General features: G+C 36.1%; 1 long non-coding RNA gene across 1 annotated transcript; it reads left to right on the top strand.

Annotated features, from left to right (window-relative positions):
* Window positions 1-1,454: 1,454 nt before the first annotated feature.
* Window positions 1,455-23,442, top strand: LOC123391990. The gene is made up of 4 exons (XR_006606674.1): window positions 1,455-1,542; window positions 17,502-17,549; window positions 19,928-19,975; window positions 22,521-23,442. It is a non-coding gene; the product is annotated as an uncharacterized LOC123391990 (long non-coding RNA).
* The last annotated feature ends 1,952 nt before the right edge of the window (window positions 23,443-25,394 follow it).

The raw sequence follows: 25,394 nt of genomic DNA, 5'->3' as shown, positions 1-25,394 counted from the left end.
TGCTCCTTTGCTCCGCCGCTTGCCGGGAGCCAGCACCTCTCCCCAGGGTCTATCTTCCCGTCGCTTTGGATTCACTTCTCTGCCAGTCCTACCTTTCAGAAAGTGGTTGATTTTCTGTTTCTAGAATTGCTGTTCTTCTTCTCTTGGATCTGCCATTGGATTTGTAGGTGTTTGCAATCTTTAGATAAGCTATCTAGCTGATCTCCTGCTATGTGAATGAATCTCAGCCTGCTACTTCTCTGCCATCTTGACTCTCTCTGTCAAATAAATAAAATCTTTAAAAACATATTCCACGTCTTGCATTTTTATATGATGTCACTTTTGCTCTATATAGAATCATAATTTAAAACAATACAAAGTTCAAAGGTGATGAAATACTTAGAAAACTTTAGCAGCTTGCACTGTATATAAGAGGTATGAGTTACATTCAAGAGAATCTTACTAAAAACCCTGTTCTTTCTAGCATAATACAGTCTTGTCTCAGTTTTAAGTTTAGGAGGGGAAATTTATGAGGGACTTGGCCACTGTGCATAAAGGTTATTGAAGGGGCGCCTGGGTGGCTCAGAGGGTTAAGCCTCTGCCTTCGGCTCAGGTCATGATCTCAGGGTCCTGGGATCGAGTCCCACATCGGGCTCTCTGCTCAGCAGGGAGCCTGCTTCCTCCTCTCTCTCTCTCTTTGCCTGCCTCTCTACCTGCTTGTGATCTGTCAAATAAATAAAATCTTTTAAAAAAAAAGGTTATTGAATTTTTTTTGGTAGTCCCCAGGTAGAAATGAAACTTAATTTTAAGCAAAGAAAACCCATTAACAATAGAAGTTAAAGCAGGTTGACCTGGTGCAAACACATATGGTCAAATGAAGGAAATAATGAAGATATAGTTAGGAGAGAAAATATGAAGTGGTTGAAGATGAAAGATGTTTGAATGCATCATGGGTCTATTTGAACAAAAGATGATTGGTCAAAGGATGAAGAGCAAATATTGTGGTGTCAAAAATCTCTACTTCTTAGGCATTCTTAGAAAAATGATTTAGTCTTGAGTCTCAATTTTCATACCTATAAAATGAAAATAGTTATGAGACCCATCTTCGAATTGCCATCTCATTTAAGTAAATAACTCTTGAGAAACATTTTTCATGGTTTCTGGCATCCAGTAAATACAAAATGACAGTAACTAGTATAGTTCTCTTTCTTGTCTTTGTATTGTCATTCCCTATCAATATTATATACATTCCCTATTTTCACTTCTATACCTAAGTAAATTCACATTACACATACTCTGAGAGCCATCAGCATAAGTTTTTTTTTTTTTAAGACTGGGTGAATAATTAGAGTTGTCTCAATATCCCAAAATGGTCTCTATATTTTATTTTCAGAAGCAAACTGTTGATTGATGAAGGAAAAGAAATAAGTTAGTGATATGTCTGCCATAAAATTAAGGATCTTTGTTTTTATTTTGGTTCCCCTAGATGTTATTTATTTTATTCAGAATCAGAAGCACAAACCCGGGCTCCACTAATCTGGAATCATCTCACTGTGTAGGAAGGTAAGTGTTTTAAGATTACTGTTGGCAGGATACCAGGAGGCAAACCCTTAGAGAAAATTACTTTTAAGAGGTGCTGTTTTCTCTCTACTTTGATGTGCATATTTCTTTTCCAGATGGTAGTAGTCCCATAAGGAATTACTTTAAGCAATAGGCTTCTACTTACAAAATTTCTCCCTTGGAAACCAATGGATCTTTTCTGGTTGAGTAATTCCATTGAGAAGAAAATGATAAAAACAGACTTGAATTTAAGTGCACGTAAACTCTCATTGTGTGTGGGTGTGTGTAACTGTGGCCTGCACTCAAATATATATGCATCTTTAATTTGTGGAAAATTGTTTTTCTTTTTTGAAAATGAAATTCAAATATAACTCTATGAGTTATTTTATTTGTTGGTATTTGCTGATATTGCTGAATATGAAAATGTACTGATTTAAAAAATCATTTCAAAAATACATAAATGGGGGCACCTGGGTGGCTCAGTGGGTTAAAGCCTCTGCCTTTGGCTCAGGTCATGATCCCAGGGCCCTGGGATCAAGCCCCACATTGGGGTGTCTGCTCGGCAGGGAGCCTGCTTCTTCCTCTCTCTCTGCCTACTTGTAATCTCTATCTATCAAATAAATAAATAAAATCTTTAAAAAAATACATAAATGACTAAAATATAATACAGTAGTGAAATCAAAGAATAGGTGATGGACCACAGGAGGAATAGAATTTTATACACACACACACACACACACACTTATATACATTATATAAAAGTAATAAATAAGATAGTGTAAATAATAAATGTAAATGTAAATAATGTATATAATAAAATAATAAAATTAAAATAAATATAATTATATATATATTTTTCTGGAATACAGGAAAAAGAATACATGGCTTGAGGATCAAATAATAAGCATTGGTGCATTGAGTATATAGAGGAGGAAAGATTATTTTTCTTGTATGCTTCTAGGTTCTTGGATGAGACCAGTCCCTGTAAAAAGACAGATTAGCAAGAGAAAAAAACAGAACAAAACATAAGTTTAATAACATGTATACCTCCTATATATAAGGGAGATATTCAGAAAAGCTGACTCCCTGAGATAACCCAAGTAACACCCTAAGGAATGTGTTTAGCTAAAGACAAAAGAGGACATTAGGCAAACTGTGGGGTGTTACTGGGCAAAGCACAGTAAATGAGGGCAAGGTTGTTATGCATATTTAAGTCCATGCCTTCTCCACTGATAAATTCCTAGTTTTACTCCTTCTTTTCCAGTAACTAGAGAGAGACACCCTTACAAATGGAGATTTTCCTTATAAACTTAAATGCCTCTTACAAAAAGATAACTTAATACTTATTTTGCAGAGCTTTCTCTGTGTGTACAGTTTCTTGAAAATAACCAGGTTAGGATAATCTTTATTCCAAAAATAATCCTTATGCCATTTTGGGGTTCTAAACTCTGCCCCCTTAATTGGCAAAGCTGGCAGCAGGATGTTTCTATCAGAATGCGTCCTCTGCTGAAAAGGCTATATAGTGTGCTCCACTAGAAGGAGCTTAAATTCTCTCTCAGTGTCCATCAAATCTGGGTTTACTTTCTTTGTTAAGGCTACATTTCACACTCTCTTTCACAGTTAAGTGGGTCATGTGACTGGGTTCTGACAAATATGTTGTAGATAGAACTAGCCTGTGCTACATATCAAGCTGGCTGAAGAAACTTCATGATTCTTCCCTCCTTCTCTTCCTCAACAGCAAAAACAATGGCAAGATGATGCCTCAATATTAACAGAACCTGAATATCAGTCTCACTTAATACAGAGCTGTCTGTGAGGCAGTCTGAACCAAACTGGACCAAGATATAAGCAGGATATAAATTTAAACAATATCAATTAATTGAAATTTTGGGGGTATTTGTTGTATCTGTTGGTGTTAACTACCCAGTTGAAATAGCTCCTATCACACTTCTATCTTTTCTGTCCATCATTTCTTTTCTTTTCTTTTCTTTTCTTTCTTTCTTTCTTTCTTTCTTTCTTTCTTTCTTTCGAGGAGAGAAGGTGGGGGGAGGGGTAGAGGGAGAAACAGAGAGGGAATCCCAACCAGACTCCCAACTAAGCACAGTCTCACTCGAGGCTTGATCTCAGATCCTGAGATCATGACCTGAGCTGAAACCAAGAGTCAGATACCTAATTGAGCCACCACAGTGCCCCTGTCCATCACTTTCTAAACATTTACCCCACTTTATTTATCTTAGTTACTATCCTCTGACATTGTATCAATTTGCTTGATTGTTGTTTACATCTCTTTCTGGAAGCAGGATCGATGAGGGCATTATGGCTTTCATGTGTCAGAGAGGAAGAATTTTCTGCCCTTTTCAAGGTCTCTCTAGTTAGACTAAGAAATAAATTGACCTGAGATGACAAACAGGGAATATCAAATTTAATTTCTTATTTATGGGGAAAACATACTGACATAAAAATCCAAAAATAGGCAAAATGAGATATACATGTCATCTGGAACTAAGAAGGGCTTAAGGGGTATATGACTTCAAAGGAAAGGAACTCAACAGGAAAATAAAAATAAGAGTATTTGGTAAATAGATGTTCGCTTAGCCATGCAGAGGGATCATTCAGATAAAATTATCTCTGGTAATAACCCTTACTCTGGGGAAGACTCCCCAATTTAGATTCTTCTTTGTAATTAAGGGAGGGGCAAAATTTCCCTTGAGCCTGCAGGATCTCAATTGCCTTCAGCTCACAATACTCCATGGACAAAGGTAGCATATTTTGGAGTAACCTTTCCCAAACCCTTTCACATGCATACTGCTGCCCAGGAGAACACAGGATGATACTTGTCTATAGCAAGAACTCAGTCCGTGACTTGCTGAATAAATAAATTATTGTATTCCTCCCACAGTGAAATAAGTACTGTTATTAATATCTCTTTTGTACAAATAAGAAAACTAAGATTTAAGAGATTCAAGTAAATTACCTAAGGTTATGTAAGTAATAAGTAAAAGATATTTTAGTTTGATGAAATTAAATGCAAGGACACTGAAATAATGAAAAGCAGTAGAGTACATTTATATCATTGAGGAAAAGAGAAAAATTTTACTCCATAGAATCAGAGAAAACTAAAGTCTGGGGATTTTTATTGTGAGGGAAGTAGCACACTACTCTTCTGAATAGTCCCTAAAAGAATTAATGCATTGGAATAGTGCTAATAAATTATATTCATAATGATAATACTAAATCAGAGAATTACAGAAAAGATACTATGTGATTCTAAGATGTCATTCTATAGAAGAAAAAATCAAAGCCCAGTACAGTTAAGTAACTTACCAGAAAGACATTTCTAAGTTTCTGTGTTAGAACTGAAATTGGGAAACACCTGGGCAGCTCAGTCCTTTAATTGTTTGATTTAGGCTCAGGTCATGATTTTCTGGTACTGGGATTGAGACTCTGTTTCTCCTTCTGTCCCTCCCCCACTTGTGCCCACTCTTTCTCTTTTGCTCTCTCTCCCTCACTGTCTTAAATAAATGAAATCTTAAAAGAAGAAAAAGAACTGAAATCAGTTCCAATATCTAAAATGGTGCTATATGAACTACATCTTACTGCCTGGTAATATATATCAGGTTCCCGTCCTAAAGGACCTAAACGTCCTAAAGGTTCCTGTCAAAGGTAACTGAACAATTTAAAATTATTTGAATTTTTAGTTATAGGAAATACCATATTCTCTGATATTGTTGTACAAATTTGATATTACACTTCTCTCCTCACAAGGATTTTCAAATTAGACATACACTGTATGCTATCTGTCATATTATTTACAGGCTCTGTAATAGGTATTAATCTATATGTTATATGGAATATGGAATCTCTTGCTGAAAAATCAGAAGGCAATCTTTTTAATCTTTCAAATGTGCAAGAAATAAAAGATAATATATACATAATACACGTTTACATAAAAACTTAACATGGTCCTACATAAAGGTATGGATATTTTAATCATTATCCACCATTATGGTATATTAGAGGAAAGAACCAGGAAATGGAAATTCTGAGTAAAATTAAATAGAGAAATTAGAAAGAGTAGAAGCTAGCCTTTATAAGGTCCTTATGATATGATGGCCACTAAGCACTTGTTTAACCTACATAATTCTCTAAACAATCTTTAGTGGTAGATAATTTTACTGTCTCCACCTTAAGAAGGAATGTGGGGATTCACAGGGTTTGGAGAAACAAAATTTGACTTGTATATGCCGCCCTGGATGAGATTCATTGAAAAGCAAAGTAGGAGTGCTGGGAACCTGGGCCTGCTTTGAAGTCTCTTGGCTGAAAGTGGCCAGATTCTTACTGTGACTCAAGGTTCTCATCTAGGAAGTAAATATTTTAAATTTGGAAGAAAAGCAGGCACCTGTTGTAGTCATGTATATCACAAACTCCTTTTCTTGCACACATATTACGAGCACTATTTGCCCTTATCACTTACTGCCCCATATATTATTATCCTGGTCATTAAAGTTATACTTTCCTTCTTGTTTTGCACTTGAGCTTGGTGTATTGATAAAACCCTAATAAAAGTGGAGACAAAGCTTGACTTGCAGGCTTTCCCACTAGAGCATCTGGTTCATAGGCCTCCTCTTTCTCCTTTTAGAGTGTCTGGGGTAATCTTTTCATTCGCCATGTCAGTTTGCTGGCCAAACCCAGTAAAGAAAAACTAAGGAATTAACATAGTCATTGGGGAGGGTATGTGCTGTGAACTGTGTAAGACTGATGATTCACAGACCTGTACCCCTGAAACAAATAATATATTATATGCTAATAATAAATAAATACATACATTAATTAATTAAAAAAAAAAGCACATACAAGATTGTGTAGTTAACCATGACAAGGAAGTTTGTCACTAGGCTTATCCTACAAATCATTAAGTTATACCTTTGCTTAAAGGGCAAAAGCCAATTCAAGTTGGCTTTGTTTTGGTGTAAATTGTTTTTCCAATTAAGTCTCAATTCCCTCTCTCTCAAACATGAATAATATTTCTTGTTTTTTAAAGGTAATCCTTGCATGTGATCTGAGGAATTTTCTATTTGACAGTTTTAAGTTCTCCTGTGTACTCTTTATGAAAAATATATGTACAAATATATATGCATGCACATTTTCCCAATAAACCATGAGCATGAGATTCAGAACTTTCTGGTTAAACAAAACCTTATTTATATTCTACACAAAATATATTAAGTAAAATGAGCTCTTTCACAAAATGCTCTTCCAACTCTCAGCTGTTTTCTTTATTTCAAAATCCTGAAGAATGATGGCTCCTTCAATCTTAGAAGGCATAGATAAATTGTAGTCCATTCAGAGCCAGTTTCTGTGGAAACAGCCCTGTAAATGCTTCCAAAAGAAGGAAGGATCAGATCTCTATTTTAGAATAAAATTTTTAACCTTATAAAGTATAACTCATGGAGAAAACTGTATTTTATATTGTGACAAATTTATAAACATGCATGTGTTTTTAATAAATCAAGATTCATGAGAAATATCCTCTCTATGTTCAAAGTATTGCAATTATTTATATTGTTTTAATTAAATTCCTGACTTGTCTACTCTGTTGTACCATTTAAAAAATGGCTGGTCCTGACTGATTGGATTTAATGATTCACTAAAGATTACAACCTGCAATTTTAAGTCACTTATAAAAATGGTTGACAGTGATAATGTCTGATTATATATTTTTTTTCCTTTTTTCAGTTGGGCAATTGAAAGGTAGTTTCCTCTTTTTTTAAAATAGAGATATCAATATAGTCAACACATATAATTTCTTTGGAGAGAGGAACTGGAAATATACAGATGTTTTCTTTGTTTGTTGACTTCTGTTTAGAATAATTCAAATTTATTCCTTTGTTGTAACTTGAATATATTATCTTTTGGGGTGAAACCTCAGAGCTTTGTAATAACATCGTCAGTCTAATTCCCAGAAAAATAAGACAGCTTACTGACCTCTGATTTTTAAAGAGCTTTTCATAATAAGGGACTATTGATAGATGTATGGGCTAGGTGGTTGAAATCAGCTAAGGACGTTGAGGCACTCTGATGTTAGAAATAGCATATCTAAACCTGAGGTTGTATGTTTCTAAATGTAGAATTGAAATCTGAATAAGTTCAGGGATCACACAAGGGGAGCTCCCACACAGAATATGTTCTCACAGAGGGGCAAACCTCTATCAGAACCACTTCAGAGATAGAAAGATGGGAAAAACAAACATCCTAGGTGTGCTCTTTTCCTCATTTTTGATCTCCTGCGGGCACCTCCAATTGACTAACCCCAAGGGAAAGTCACATGACAATGGAGCCTGAGTAATGTGTTCCATGAGTCTGCTAAAGGATATTATAGGATCAAGAAAGATGGAACATGGATCAAAGGGGCAAATAGAGAATAAATCACTATAATTTTTTAAGGGTGAATTTTTTTTTAAAAGTGAAATGAGGATTATTGTTAAGTTGCAATAGCAAAGTTTTCCTAAAGATCTCCTGGAATTTCTACTTGCAGTGTTTTTATAATGATACATGAGATTTTAAAAATAGTTTTGAACAGGGGAGGAGTCAAGATGGCGGAGAAGTAGCAAGCTGAGACTGCTTCAGCTAGCCGGAGATCAGCTAGATAGCTTATCTAAAGATTGCAAACACCTGAAAATCCATCGGCAGATGGAAGAGAAGAAGAACAGCAATTCTGGAAACAGAAAAACAACCACTTTCTGAAAGGTAGGACTGGCGGAGAAGTGAATCCAAAGCGACGGGAAGATAGACCCCGGGGGGAGGGGCCGGCTCCCGGCAAGCGGCAGAGCAACCGCGCACAAAATCAGGACTTTTAAAAGTCTGTTCCGCTGAGGGACATCGCTCCAGAGGCTAAACCGGGGCAAAGCCCACGTGGGGTCAGCGTGGCCTCAGGTCCCGCAGGGTCACAGAAGGATCGGGGGTGTCTGAGTGTCGCAGAGTTTGCGGGTATTGGAACGGGAAAGCCGGCTACAGAGACAGAGCCGACAGTAAGCTCGCAGCTCCGTGTTACCTTGAACCGGTCGCAGGCTCGGTGAGCTCGGAGCGCGGCCGGAGGTCAGGCAGACGGGAGTAACTGGGCGCTGTTCTCTGAGGGCACACTGAGGAGTGGGGCCCTGGGCTCTCGGCTCCTCCGGGCCGGAGACCAGGAGGCCGCCATTTGTATTCCCGTCCTCTGGAACTCTACGGAAAGCGCTCAGGGAACAAAAGCTCCTGAAAGCAAACCCGAGCGGATTACTCACCCCGGCCCAGGGTAAGGGCGGTGTAATTCCGCCTGGGGCAAAGACACTTGAGAATCACTACAACAGGACCCTCCCCCAGAATATCAACAAGAAATCCAGCCGAGACCAAGTTCACCTACCAAGGAGTGCGGTTTCAATACCAAGGAGAGCAGCAGAATTCCAGAGGAGGAGAAAGCCAAGCACGGAACTCATGGCTTTTTTCCTGTGATTTTTTTTAGTCTTGCAGTTAATTTAATTTTTTCTTTTTCATTTTTTTTTTTTCTCGCCTTCGGGTAAAATTTTTTTTTAACTGTTACCTTTTTCTTTTTTAACGATTTTTTACTAGTTTATCTTATATATATATATTTACATTTTTCTTAGGTGTTTTCTTTTTTAAAAAATATTCTTTTCTTTTCTTTTTTTTTTCTTTTTTCTTTCTTCCTTTTTGAACCTCTTTTTATCCCCTTTCTCCCCACTCACGATTTTGGATCTCTTCTAATTTGGTTAAAGCATATTTTCCTGGGGTTGTTGCCACCCTTTTAGTATTTTACTTGCCCCTTCATTTACTCTTATCTGGACAAAATGACAAGACGTAAAAATTCAACACAAAAAAAAGAACAAGAGGCAGTACCGAAGGCTAGGGACCTAATCAATACAGACATCGGTAATATGTCAGATCTAGAGTTCAGAATGACAATTCTCAAGGTTCTAGCCGGGCTCGAAAAAGGCATGGAAGATACTAGAGAAACCCTTTCGAGAGATATAAAAGCCCTTTCTGGAGAAATAAAAGAACTAAAATCTAACCAAGGTGAAATCAAAAAAGCTATTAATGAGGTGCAATCAAAAATGGAGGCTCTAACTGCTAGGATAAATGAGGCAGAAGAAAGAATTAGTGATATAGAAGACCAAATGACAGAGAATAAAGAAGCTGAGCAAAAGAGGGACAAACAGCTACTGGACCACGAGGGGAGAATTCGAGAGATAAGTGACACCATAAGACGAAACAACATTAGAATAATTGGGATTCCAGAAGAAGAAGAAAGTGAGAGGGGAGCAGAAGGTATACTGGAGAGAATTATTGGGGGAGAATTTCCCCAATATGGCAAAGGGAACGAGCATCAAAATTTCAGGAGGTTCAGAGAACGCCCCCCAAAATCAATAAGAATAGGCCCACACCCCGTCACCTAATAGTAAAATTTACAAGTCTCAATGACAAAGAGAAAATCCTGAAAGCAGCCCGGGAAAAGAAGTCTGTAACATACAATGGTAAAAATATTAGATTGGCAGCTGACTTATCCACAGAGACCTGGCAGGCCAGAAAGAGCTGGCATGATATTTTCAGAGCACTAAACGAGAAAAACATGCAGCCAAGAATACTATATCCAGCTAGGCTATCATTGAAAATAGAAGGAGAGATTAAAAGCTTCCAGGACAAACAACAACTGAAAGAATTTGCAAATACCAAACCAGCTCTACAGGAAATATTGAAAGGGGTCCTCTAAGCAAAGAGAGAGCCTACAAGTGGTAGATCAGAAAGGAACAGAGACCATATACAGTAACAGTCACCTTACAGGCAATACAATGGCACTAAATTCATATCTCTCAATAGTTACCCTGAATGTGAATGGGCTAAATGCCCCTGTCAAAAGACACAGGGTATCAGAATGGATAAAAAAACAAAACCCATCTATATGTTGCCTCCAAAAACACATTTTAAGCCCGAAGACACCTCCAGATTTAAAGTGAGGGGGTGGAAAAGAATTTACCATGCTAATGGACATCAGAAGAAAGCAGGAGTGGCAATCCTTATATCAGATCAATTAGATTTTAAGCCAAAGACTATAATAAGAGATGAGGAAGGACACTATATCATACTCAAAGGGTCTGTCCAACAAGAAGATTTAACAATTTTAAATATCTATGCCCCCAATGTGGGAGCAGCCAACTATATAAACCAATTAATAACAAAATCAAAGAAACACATCAACAATAATACAATAATAGTAGGGGACTTTAACACTCCCCTTAGTGAAATGGACAGGTCATCCAAGAAAAAGATCAGCAAGGAAATAAAGGCCTTAAACGACACACTGGACCAGATGGACATCACAGATATATTCAGAATATTTCATCCCAAAGCAACAGAATACACATTCTTCTCTAGTGCACATGGAACATTCTCCAGAATAGATCACATCCTCGGTCCTAAATCAGGACTCAACCGGTATCAAAAGATTGGGATCATTCCCTGCATATTTTCAGACCACAATGCTCTAAAGCTAGAACTCAACCACAAAAGGAAGTTTGGAAAGAACCCAAATACATGGAGACTAAACAGTATCCTTCTAAAGAATGAATGGGTCAACCGGGAAATTAAAGAAGAATTGAAAAAAATCATGGAAACAAATGATAATGAAAATGCAACAGTTCAAAATCTGTGGGACACAACAAAGGCAGTCCTGAGAGGAAAATATATAGCGGTACAAGCCTTTCTCAAGAAACAAGAAAGGTCTCAGGTACACAACCTAACCCTACACCTAAAGGAGCTGGAGAAAGAACAAGAAAGAAACCCTAAGCCCAGCAGGAGAAGAGAAATCATAAAGATCAGAGCAGAAATCAATGAAATAGAAACCAAAAAAACAATAGAACAAATTAACGAAACTAGGAGCTGGTTCTTTGAAAGAATTAATAAAATTGATAAACCCCTGGCCAGACTTATCAAAAAGAAAAGAGAAAGGACCCAAATAAATAAAATCATGAATGAAAGAGGAGAGATCACAACTAACACCAAAGAAATACAAATTATTATAAGAACATACTATGAGCAACTCTACGGCAATAAATTTGACAATCTGGAAGAAATGGATGCATTCCTAGAAACATATAAACTACCACAACTGAACCAGGAAGAAATAGAAAGCCTGAACAGACCCATAACCAGTAAGGAGATTGAAACAGTCATTAAAAATCTCCAAACAAACAAAAGCCCAGGGCCAGATGGCTTCCCGGGGGAATTCTACCAAACATTTAAAGAAGAACTAATTCCTATTCTCCTGAAACTGTTCCAAAAAATAGAAATGGAAGGAAAACTTCCAAACTCATTTTATGAGGCCAGCATCACCTTGATCCCAAAACCAGACAAGGATCCCACCAAAAGAGAGAGCTATAGACCGATATCCTTGATGAACACAGATGCGAAAATACTCAACAAAATACTAGCCAATAGGATTCAACAGTACATTAAAAAGATTATTCACCACGACCAAGTGGGATTTATTCCAGGGCTGCAAGGTTGGTTCAACATCCGCAAATCAGTCAATGTGATACAACACATCAATAAAAGAAAGAACAAGAACCATATGATACTCTCAATAGATGCTGAAAAAGCATTTGACAAAGTACAACATCCCTTCCTGATCAAAACTCTTCAAAGTGTAGGGATAGAGGGCACATACCTCAATATCATCAAAGCCATCTATGAAAAACCCACCACAAATATCATTCTCAATGGAGAAAAACTGAAAGCTTTTCCGCTAAGGTCAGGAACACGGCAGGGATGTCCATTATCACCACTGCTATTCAACATCGTACTAGAGGTCCTAGCCTCAGCAATCAGACAACAAAAGGAAATTAAAGGCATCCAAATTGGCAAAGAAGAAGTCAAATTATCACTCTTCGCAGATGATATGATACTATATGTGGAAAACCCAAAAGACTCCACTCCAAAATTGCTAGAACTTATACAGGAATTCAGTAAAGTGTCAGGATATAAAATCAATGCACAGAAATCAGTTGCATTTCTCTACACCAACAGCAAGACAGAAGAAAGAGATATTAAGGAGTCAATCCCATTTACAATTGCATCCAAAACCATAAGATACCTAGGAATAAACCTAACCAAAGAGACACAGAATCTATACTCAGAAAACTATAAAGTACTCATGAAAGAAATTGAGGAAGACACAAAGAAATGGAAAAATGTTCCATGCTCCTGGATTGGAAGAATAAATATTGTGAAAATGTCTATGCTACCTAAAGCAATCTACACATTTAATGCAATTCCTATCAAAGTACCATCCATCTTTTTCAAAGAAATGGAACAAATAATTCTAAAATTTATATGGAACCAGAAAAGACCTCGAATAGCCAAAGGGATATTGAAAAAGAAAGCCAACGTTGGTGGCCTCACAAATCTGGACTTCAAGCTCTATTACAAACCTGTCATCTTCAAGACAGTATGGTACTGGCACAAAAACAGACACATAGATCAATGGAACAGAATAGAGAGCCCAGAAATAGACCCTCAAATCTATTGTCAACTAATCTTCGACAAAGCAGGAAAGAATGTCCAATGGAAAAAAGACAGCCTTTTCAATAAATGGTGCTGGGAAAATTGGACAGCCACATGCAGAAAAATGAAATTGGACCATTTCCTTACACCACACACAAAAATAGACTCAAAATGGATGAAGGACCTCAATGTACGAAAGGAATCCATCAAAATCCTTGAGGAGAACACGGGCAGCAACCTCTTCGACCTCTGCCGCAGCAACATCTTCCTAGGAACAACGCAAAAGGCAAGGGAAGCAAGGGAAAAAATGAACTACTGGGATTTCATCAAGATCAAAAGCTTTTGCACAGCAAAGGAAACAGTTAACAAAATCAAAAGACAACTGACAGAATGGGAGAAGATATTTGCAAACGACATATCAGATAAAGGACTAGTGTCCAGAATCTATAAAGAACTTAGCAAACTCAACACCCAAAGAACAAATAATCCAATCAAGAAATGGGCAGAAGACATGAACAGACATTTCTGCAAAGAAGACATCCAGATGGCCAACAGACACATGAAAAAGTGCTCCATATCACTCGGCATCAGGGAAATACAAATCAAAACCACAATGAGATATCACCTCACACCAGTCAGAATGGCTAAAATCAACAAGTCAGGAAATGACAGATGCTGGCGAGGATGATGCGGAGAAAGGGGAACCCTCCTACACTGTTGGTGGGAATGCAAGCTGGTGCAGCCACTCTGGAAAACAGCATGGAGGTTCCTCAAAATGTTGAAAATAGAACTGCCCTATGACCCAGCAATTGCACTATTGGGTATTTACCCTAAAGATACAAATGTAGTGATCCAAAGGGACACATGCACCTGAATGTTTATAGCAGCAATGTCCACAATAGCCAAACTATGGAAAGAACCTAGATGTCCATCAACAGATGAATGGATCAAGAAGATGTGGTATATATACACAATGGAATACTATGCAGCCATCAAAAGAAATGAAATCTTGCCATTTGCAACAACATGGATGGAACTAGAGCGTATCATGCTTAGCGAAATAAGTCAAGCAGAGAAAGACAACTATCATATGATCTCCCTGATATGAGGAAGTGGTGATGCAACATGGAGGCTTAAGTGGGTAGAAGAAGAATAAATGAAACAAGATGGGATTGGGAGGGAGACAAACCATAAGTGACTCTTAATCTCACAAAACAAACTGAGGGTTGCCGGGGGGAGGGGGTTTGGGAGAAGGGGGTGGTATTATGGACATTGGGGAGGGTATGTGATTTGGTGAGTGCTGTGAAGTGTGTAAACCTGGTGATTCAGGTTTTATCCCCTGTACCCCTGGGGATAAAAATATATGTTTATAAAAAATAAAAAATTAAAAAAAAAAAAAACGTATGCCAAATTTGAAAAAAAAAAAAGTTTTGAACAGCTCTCGACTCATCATACACAGATACACATATACAATGTTCTATTCACCCCCCCCCCCATTTTACTGGCTCTTAGAAAGAATAGTGACTTAAGACTGCACATGTTTTCCAAACTCATGCGTGGATCCAAACAGTCAAGACTAATCAAGGTGAAGGTGAAGTTCAAACCCCTTAGCACACAGACACATTGTTCATCTTTGATAGGAAGCATCACATTTGCTCTATTACTAGAGACTCTGGGGAAGGAGAATAAAGGTTAACATGTTGGCAGACTTGTCAAGTGGTTCCTGGAACAAAGAAAGGGGGAAAAACAGCCACTGGGGCTTTGTCTTTTTTTTTTTTTTTCTCCCAAATTAACTATGTCATCTGATACTACTGCAATTTAATTTATTTAAAAAATTAGGTAACGTTTTATTATTTTCTCATCTAGCTAAGGAGCATAGGATATGTGGTACATGTAGGTAAACATCAAATGTAAAAATTGCTGAGGTTTTGAAAATTGTTTTAAAAATGAGAAAACTACATCTTAACACCTTTAATATTAGAAATTTTGGGACATTTGAAGTGTGTAATAGTAGTTTGCATAATGCTGTTATTGTGAATCTGTAGTATCTTTCTGAATTTAATTATGATAGAATTATTTTCATCAGACATAGCTACCCAGAAGTCCTAGGTGAATAGTAACAGTCTCTATGATTTCTATTCTATTTGTCTATGACTATCATCAGCCTTTTTAATTGTTTCCATGATGCTGTCATTTTTCTTCCACATATAATAAACTTCTAATGGAAATGACTGACAAAAGAAAAAAATATATACCCAGTGTTCCATCACGGGCCTTGGAACTATGTTTAATATTACATGCAAAGGTGGATAAAAACAAAAGATCTCAGAGTTGTAGAGTTGATTTTACTTTTAGAACAAGTCAGAATTAATTGCTAGAAAAAAATTATTTTTCCTCCTTAATATTTTAGCAATCAATGCTCTAGCAATGTTCCCTTGAATACATACCTTCTCTCAATTTCCATAGCTATCAAAAATTAAATTTCATGTAGGATAATTTGTGGAAATAGGAATTTTGGATTTTTTGTTTTGTTTTTTCACTTTTGGTATTTTTCTATTCCCTTTTTAAGGAAGTAATTAAGTTCGATGTTTTACTTCATTGCTTGATGTCAGAAGAAATAAGGGTGACATTTATTGGCCTATGTATTTTAGGATAAAGAAATAAGAAATTTTCAAGCATCTGGACAACATTCTTCACTCAGTGGGCTTTTGTTGTTGTTGAGGAAAATGTCAAATAAATAGAGCCACCTTAAGTGGTTTGATATTTCCAAAGCCTAAGATGTTTGATGGTTTGCAGGGCTTCTGCATGTGGCAGGTTATATGAGTTTATGGTGTGTAGAATGGATCTCTGTAGGGGACCTGTCCCACTGTTCTTGAGAGATGTAAGTGGATTATTACACAGAGACAATGCAGAGTCCTAGAATGGGTATTGGTAATACATAATAATAACCAGAGTTGACAAAGGTTATGGCCCCTCCCAGTTTTCTGGCTCCTTATAAATTCCCATAGACATATATTGGAAACTTTATAAGCAGCTGAAGTTGTATTTATCAGTCACCAACTGTGGAGGCTAGAAGAAAATAAATTTGTTTAAGAGAAATGAATGAATTGCATTTCATGCTTATGTTCTATAAAACATTTCCTCAATAATGATTTAGAAGGCCCAACAAAAATATGATCTCACTGATGCAGGCTTCATTTTTTCCAGTTGTGTGTGTGTGTGTGTGTGTGTGTGTGTGTGTGTGTGATTCGTTTCCAGTTTCACTCTGTTTTGGTCAGAAAATATTCATGGTATGATTTTAGTTTTCTTAAATTTATGGAGGATTATTTTATGGCCTAATATGTAATTTATTCTGGAGAATATTCCATATGAACTTGAAAAGAATGTATGTTCTATTGTTTTGAGATGGATGTTCCATAAATATATCTGTTACATCCATCTGATCCAAAGTGTCATTCAAAGACATTGTTTTCTTATTGATTTTCTGTTTTGATGACCTATCCATCGATGTAAGTGAGGTGTTAAAGTCCTACTATTGCATTACTATCATCAGTATCTTTATTTATCTCTATTAATATTTGCTTTATATATTAAGGTGCTGCAGTGTTGAATGAGTAAATATTTATAACTATTATATCCTCTTCTTGGATTGATCCCTTTATCATTATGTAATACCCTTATTTGTCTCTTGTTGGGAGTCTATGTTTTAGAAGACTATTTTGTCTAATATAAAATGTTATTGGTAATAAGATCCCTTATTTTTTGTTTGGGGAAACTCATTAACTCTCATTCAAATTGGGATGATAATCTTGATGGGTAAAGTATTCTTGGTTGTAGGATTTTTTTTCCTTGAATATACCATACCACTCTCTCTGGACTGCAAAGTTTCCATGAAAAATCAGCTGATAGTGTTTTAAGTTTTCCTTTGTAGGTGACTTTTTGTTTCTTTCCTGTGCTTTTAGGATTCTCTTTTTGATCTCTGACCTCTGACATTTAAATTATTATGTGCTGTGGTGTGGATCTCCTTGGGTTCATCTTGTTTGGAATTCTCTGTGCTTCTTGAACTTGGATGTCTCTTTCTTTCCTTAGGTTAGGGAAGTTTTCAATTATTATTTCTTTATTAAGTTTTCTATGTCTTTTTCTCCCTCTTCTTCATCTAGGGCCATTATAATGTGAAAGTTTGTTTGCTTGATGTTATACAAGATATTTCTTAATCTATCCTTATTTTTTTAAAAAATATTTTCTCTTTTTGCTGTTCAACCTGTGCTTTCCATTACCCTGTCTTCCACATCACTGATATATCTCTATCCTCTAATCTACTGTTGATTCTCTCCTGTGAGTGTGTGTGTGCGTGTGTTTTATTTCAGTTATTGTATTCTTCAGCTCTTATTGGTTCTTTTTAATCTTTGAAGGTCCTATTGAAGGTCTCACTGAATTCTTCCATTGTTTTCTCCAGCCTGGTGAGTATCTTCATGATCATTACTTTAAATTCTTTATCATGTATATTGCTTATCTCTGTTTCATTTATTTTTTTCACTGAATTTTTTTCTTGTTCTTTCTTTTGGAACATATCCCTCTGTCTCTTCATTTTACTTGATTTTTTGTGTTTCTGTGGATTAGGCCAATGGCTACATCTCCTAAAGTTGAGGAAGTGATCTTGTGTATGGTGACACCTATGCCAATTTTGTATGTTTGGTGACTTGCTGGCTGCTGGAACTATGGCTGTCTATGCTAGTTACTGTTATAAACCATGGATTTTTACAAAGAGAATAAATAATAGTAGTAACAATAGTAATAATAATAATAATAAAATAAAAGAAAAAATAGAAAACAAAAAAGAAAACGAACAAAAAAGAGAGAACGAGATAGAACAAAACCAAAAAGAAAAAAAAAAGAAAAAGAAAAGAAAAACAAGACAAATTTTAAAAAGTGAACAAAAAAATAAAATTAAACAGTAACAATTAAATGAAGACAAAACCCCACAAAACTGAAGCTTGTTTTCTGTGCCCCAGCACCACAGGGTGACTGGTGTGGGTTTAGGGACTCTGAGTTCACTGAGGTCGCAAGTTCACTGTAAGCTGGACCCTTCTGCAGTCTAGACATTTTTTTTTTTAAGATTTATTTATTTATTTATTTATTTGAGAAAGAGAAAATGAGAGACAGAGTACTAGTGGAGGGAGAGTGCAGAGGGAGAAGGAAAAGCAGATGCCCCACTGACCAGGGAGACTGATGTGGGGCTTGACCCCAGGACCCTGGATCATGACCTGAGTTGAAGGCAAATGTTTAACTGACTGAGCCACCCAGGTGCACCACAGTCTAGACTTTTAAAGTCAAGGGTGAGGGAATGTTCTTGCAGTTCTTTGGCCTTTTTCAACTGTGGCTTTTCCCCCCTGTGTTCTAACATGATCAGGACTGGTGTGGGCTTCAGAACCCCCAGATGGCTGAGGTTACCAACTTCCTGTGATGACCAAGCCAACCAGTTATGGAGACAAGAATGACCTTAAGGGAACAGGACTGTCCAGTTTTGGTGTCTGAATCTGTCCCTTATGGTGGTCAAATCCTGCTCTAATGTAGGCCCTTGAAGTGGAGGAAGAGAGAGTATTCCTGCAGACCCCTGTCCCCTCCATAAGGTGGTTTTTCTTCTATATCTAGTACATATAAGGTTGGGATGGACTTATGGACTCTGGGCTCATGGAAGTCACAACCCCAGAGTCTACCTGACTTGTCTGCCAGGGTGTCTGAACTCTGCTCTGGTCCAGGCTCCCAAGATGGGATGGAGACATAAACCATGTTACTTTCCAGTTCCTCTGACCTAGAGAGCTTTCTCTCAGGTCCTCTAGTGTTTGGCAAAGTTCTAGTGTTGTCTCCTTTATATACTGATTGTTCTTTTAGACCAATTTTTTTCCTATGCCCAAGGACAGAAAAATTCATTCCCAGTACCTCAGTACCATCCCTCCCCACTCTGTTTGTGGTATTGAGGGTGGAGTTTCCCTTTGTTACCGTATCTCCATCTCTCTTGCTGTTACCCAGCTATACTTTCTGTCTTTGATTGTTCAATAGCTTTTGAATCAGCCCTCAGTTCTTCTTCCAGAGGAATTGACCTATTAATAGGTGTAGTTTGGAGTATTCTGTGGAGAAAGTGAGTTCAGAGTTTTCCTACATCGCCATCTTGAAATGGAACCCTGGAAAGACTAATTATCTGTACTTCAATCACTCTCATCCTTGTAACTATCTTTAGCCTTTCTCTTTTCTTTAATACTCTGCATATAGCTCATGGTTAGGTCTTTTTGCCTTTTTCTTTAAAATATATCAGAAAATCAACAATTTCTTTCCAACCTTACCTCTACCTACATAGCTAAATTACTGTCATATCCAATCTCGTCTCTTGTAATTTTATCTTAATTGGATTTCTCTCTTCCATTCTGTGCCCTTGTAGTCTTTTTATATAGAAAAGTCATTAGGATCCTTCTTTAACAACAGTTCATCAGTTTCTCAGGTCTTAGGGAGTGCATTTTATACAACAATAATAATAATAACAACAAAGACTAATTGTTATATAGCTCTTATTATTTTCCAGGCATTGTTCTAATTTATATTGTATGAGTGTTTGTGTGTGTGTGTGTGTGTGTACATATGTCACAGTGTGTCTGTACTAATTCTTCACATATGTGCATGCATATATGTATACATATATACATGTTTCATGCATTTATAAATAAACATATATGTATATGTGTGAGTAAGTGTATGCATATATACATATACACACACACACACATACTTTCTAGTGCTCAATAAATATGTATTGCCTTATTGATAACTTTCTACTTTTTATTAGTTTCTTCATAGTGCATAGCCAGTCTCCTTATTCTAGACATACTTTTGGGTAAGTTTATTTGTGGATTTTTTTTGCCTTTTATAGTTATTATTTTGTTTTGTTCTTGTGTTTTTTATCTCTTTCATATGCCTAATGGATAGAAGGCTTTACTAAACACTGATAGAGACATTCCTATTCTAGTAGCTTGAGAATATTTTTATCACTTAGAAGAAATGATAAAGATACATTTACATTAGAATCAAATTATTTTATTTTTAGCAGTGATTATTAAATATCACTTCACTTCTCTGAGTATGGGTTTCTATCTACCTTCTAGAGTTAATGAATTTAAATTTATTGCTATCTAATACATAGTAGGCACTCATGAGTAGTTATCAGACAATTTAAGGAAGGGTGAATGAATACTGAAGAATAAAATAGAGTGTTTCAGAAAGTTTTAGAGTCTAAAAGAAACAGAGGAAGAGATTTTGCAAAATATAGCAATAAAAACTTAAATAATTTAATTCCAGGTGACACAGCTGATATGGAAAACTTAATTCCAGTAGGATACTTCTTATTACATAATTTTTACCTTTCCATAAAGGGGATACTCTACTCTCTCTCAATGCTCCTGGTCTTTTTAAATGCAGAATTGGTTTAGTTTTTCTTCCATCGCCTCTTTGTCACTCCCCACCTCCATAAATGAGAAGATAATGGGACATATTTGCAAGTGTGGATCAATATACTGTAATAACAATGATTTCTCTGGAGTTTTGGTCTGGTCAGGCTTAACAAACTTTGCACTGTATCTGCAAGTAAGCAGCCCAACTCCTTTATCAGTGACCACAGGGAATTACAAGATTGATAGAGCTGTGTGAATCTGACTTCCTAAAATTCAGGAAATAAGATGTCACTCTGTATCCTCTTATTTATTACAAATGAAGGTGTGGATATAGGCAGAGGTAGAGAGATCTCAGTTCCAGGGAGGCTTCTTGGGAGAAGCAGTGTGTTAGCTGAGATTTGAAAATGTGAGAAAGAAAAATATGAGAAGATGAGAAACACCTCAGTACCACAAAATATACCATATAATATATTCAGAGAATGACAGGTGCAATGCCGCACTGTCAAAGTGCCAAGTACAAAGGGAGGTGAGTTTGGAGAGCCCAAGAAGCAGCATCTAGATGATCTTTGTCATTAAACAAAGTAATTCGGATGTTATCTTGTAATTCAGTGGTTAGAAAGTCCCGATACACAATAGATTTATCCAGGGAGTTTATATATATATATATATATATATATATATATATATATATATATAGTGTAGTCTAAGCCTTATCATCTGTTAAATCTCCCAAGGTAATTCTATTGTGTGGCTAGTCTTGACAACTGCTGCTACATGTCATGGAAATAAATTACCAGGAAGTTATCCTATCAGGAAAAGCAAGAGAGGAAGGAGGTGAAGTGCTGTGAGAAGCCTGGGGGTAGGAGCATGTGATGGCACTCTGTGGGTTTGCCCTTGGCTAATAGTAAGGAACAAAGGGACCCAGATGCTGGCAGGAGGTGGGTACTGAGTTTTGTCATCAGGGTATATAACAAAAAAGTGTTGCTAATTTATTTTGTGTAGTGTCAGCCTTAGTGTTGTACACAGTTCTATACAAAAAGTTAAAGGCTGTGTAATAAATCAGTCAATCCAGCTTAGCTAAGGGATATTTGAGTTAAAAAGAGAATATCCAATGGGATTGCCTAGGAGACAATTAGAAATTTCAAACTGGAAAACAACAGTTCAGGACTCGGCAGCAACTTTGGTAGTCTCCAGCACTGAGGTGAAATTGGAAAACTTAAGCTGGTGAATTTAGCAATATAAGGGACAAAATAATTATACATTGATAAAGAGAAACCCACAGCTAAGGTGAAAAATGTGGTGATGAAGTAGTCAGAAAATTAGAAATAACAGAAGCAGTCAGAGAAATACATAGCAAAGAGTTTCAATAATACACTGTTGTCTATTGGGGATTCATTTGCCCATCTATTCTCTCATGCATGACTTCTTCAATTAGTAAATTATATTCAAGTGGATTTTATGTAAATTTTGGATATTCTTGTATTTAAATTAATATGATATCTATACATGAACAATTAAATAAACCAGTAGTCAATTGAATAAAGTCACAGAGCATTAGATTAAGGTAAAAAAATGAGACAAGGCCAAGGAGTATTATAAGAAAGAAATCCTGGATAATTTTTTAGATTAACTTCAGCTGAGAGTTGAGATAAGATGTGTAGGACATGGGAATAAATGTTGAGTGACTGGATAAAACTTTAAGGAAATATGTGTCATTATAAATGTAAACAGACAAATAATAGAAAAATAGAAAAGTGAAATCATCAAATAAAGTGATTGTAAATTCAAGAGGTATTTTAATAATGTGTATCATTCCAATCGGTGAACACAGGGTGTCTTTCCATTTATTTGTGTCTGCTTTAATTTCTTTCATCAGTGTATTCATTTTTCAGTGCATAAGTTTTTTACTCCCTTTATAAATTTTATTCCTGAGTAGTTTATTCTATTGGGAATAATTGTAAATTTATGTATTTATTTTATTTCTTTTTTCAGATAATTCAGTCCTTCTTTAAATCTTCCAAAAAATAAGAGAGGAAACACTTTGAAAGTTTTTCTGTGAGACAGAGTTATCCTGATACACAAGCCAGCAAAGGAACCAAAAAAAAAAAAAATACAAAACAAAACAATAAAAACTATTCCTGATGAACATGATTACAAAACCCTTAACAAAATATTTACAGATTGAATTCAATAGCATGTTAAAGAGATTACACACCATGACCAAATGATATTTGTTCATTGGATGTAAGAGTGATTCAACATACACAAATCAACCAATATGATTGACCTAGTGACACAAACATTAAGAGAATGCAGGATAAAAAAATCACAAATTATCATCTCAACAGCTGCAAAAAAAAACAATGTCACAAAATTAAACACTTTTTTAATGTTAAAGTGTCTATATATTAGTTATACAAGGAATTTACCTTAATACAATATAGGCCATATATGTAAAGCCCACAACTAACATCATACAACATACTAAAATGAAAAATGTTTCTCTAAGATCTGGAACAAGGCAAGGATGCCCATTTTTGCTTATATTCAACTTAGTACTGTGAGGCCTAGCCAAAACAATTAAGGAAGAAAAGGAGATAAAAGATATCTAATTTAGAAAGCAAGAAGCAAAATTACCTGTTTGCAGGTGATCTAATGCTATATACAGAAAACCTTATAGGCTTCACAAAAATAAATAAATGAATTCAGCATCATTGCAGGATACAAAATGAATGTTCAAAAATCAATTCCATTTCTACACAATAACATCATCAAATCTTTAAAGGTGCTTATTCAGTAGAGTGAAAACATTTTTTTTTGAAAATTCACATAATTCTCATTCTCATTCTTCCCAAGTGCTTTCTTCATTATTCTCATGTATTATCTATTTTTCCATCAAAGCATGTATCACCATTTTTTCTCAAAATACTCAAGACCAAATTGATTGGGTTACTTTCTTAGCATGATTAAATACATGTATGATATCATTCTGTTTTCGAGTGAATTTTTTGGGTGGTTGGGAATCCTGTAGAGTTTCTTCGTAGCTAAAGTGTGTTTTAATACAGATTAATATATATTAAGCATTTGTTGTCAGCAAAAATGATCTTTTTTTACCAATATTTACTCAGATAAAGCTTTCAGCCACCCAATAAGATAGGTATGTTTATACTCATTTTAAAGATAGGAAACTGTTCTGAAAGGTTGTGATTATTCTACAGGTACAAAAATTAGTAATTAATAGAATAGGCTTCCTATCTCAGTCACTTATGTTACAAGGTCCAAGTTTTATGGAACATTACAAATTTTAATATCCTGCAATGTGAGGTAGTGTTACCAAATCTTATTATTATAATTGGTGTTGTTATCCCTAATTAAGGAATTTTGGTGTCTATAGCCATTATCTAATTGATAATATTTTAAATAAATCTCTTTTTTAAAAGGAAATGTCTGAGGAATTGTATCAATTTAAATAATTTCTATCAAGCTTATAAAAATATGCATTTTTCATATAAAATATTCTCTCATTTATGATAAGGAAGCTTTACAAAGAGTAGCTGCATTTTAAATATATTGAATGTGATTACATTTAAAAAAAGCCAGTTTCTGTCTTCAAATAGAAGCATATAGAACACCGACCATATACTTATTTAAGATACTGGTTTTGCAAATGTAGCATCTGTACAACAATTAAATTTGCATATCAATTAAAATGCACTTGTTCCTAGATATGAAGGTTAATTAAGTCATCAAAACATGGCACCCTGCAAAGCATGGGAGGTTTTTAGCTACCTGGTGACACAAACATTATCAAGTGAATTTCAGAGTAATGGATGGTGTTGCCCATAAAAAAATCACGAAGCATATAGATAACAGAGAGAAAGAAAAAGACACCTGCACCAGAACAGCTTGGTATCATAGGCCATAGTTATCACAGTCATTATGTTGATTCTAAGTGGAAGAAAATGGGAGAACCTATTCAACAAAGGACTGTCATTTTTATTTTATAAAGACAAATGTATAAGCATTATAAAAGTTTATTATACTTACTTAACATAAGCAAGGTGCAATTTTTTTACTATTTTATCTTATTTTTAAAAAAATTTTATTTATTTTCAGCATAACAGTATTCATTGATTTTGCACCCCACCCAGTGCTACATGCAATCCGTGCTCTCTACAGTACCCACCACCTGGTTCCCCCAACCTCCCACCCCCCGCCACCTCAAACCCCTCAGATTGTTTTTCAGAGTCCATAGTCTCTCATGGTTCACCTCCCCTTCCAATTTCCCCTAACACCCTTCTCCTCTCTCACTCCCCTTGTCCTCAATGCTATTTGTTATGCTCCACAAATAAGTGAAACCATATGATAATTGACTTTCTCTGCTTGACTTATTTCACTCAGCGTAATCTCTTCCAGTCCCGTCCATGTTGCTACAAAAGTTGGGTATTCATCCTTTCTGATGGAGGTATAATACTCCATAGTGTATATGGACCACATCTTCCTTATCCATTTGTCCGTTGAAGGGCATCTTGGTTCTTTCCACAGTTTGGCGACCGTGGCCATTGCTGCTATAAACATTGGGGTACAGATGGCCCTTCTTTTCACTACATCTGTATCTTTGGGGTAAATACCCAGGAGTGCAATGGCAGGGTCATAGGGAAGTTCTATTTTTAATTTCTTGAGGAATCTCCACACTGTTCGCCAAAGTGGCTGCACCAACTTGCATTCCCACCAACAGTGTAAGAGGGTTCCCCTTTCTCCACATACTCTCCAACACATGTTGTTTCCTGTCTTGCTAATTTTGGCCATTCTAACTGATGTAAGGTGGTATCTCAATGTGGTTTTAATTTGAATCTCCCTGATGGC

The sequence above is a fragment of the Mustela putorius genome, unplaced genomic scaffold (assembly GCF_011764305.1).
Source record: "Mustela putorius furo isolate JIRA1106 unplaced genomic scaffold, ASM1176430v1.1 tig00000421_pilon_pilon_pilon, whole genome shotgun sequence".
NCBI lineage: Eukaryota > Metazoa > Chordata > Mammalia > Carnivora > Mustelidae > Mustela > Mustela putorius.
The sequence above is the reverse complement of the archived record's forward strand: the minus strand, read 5'-3'. Positions and strand labels throughout refer to the sequence as shown.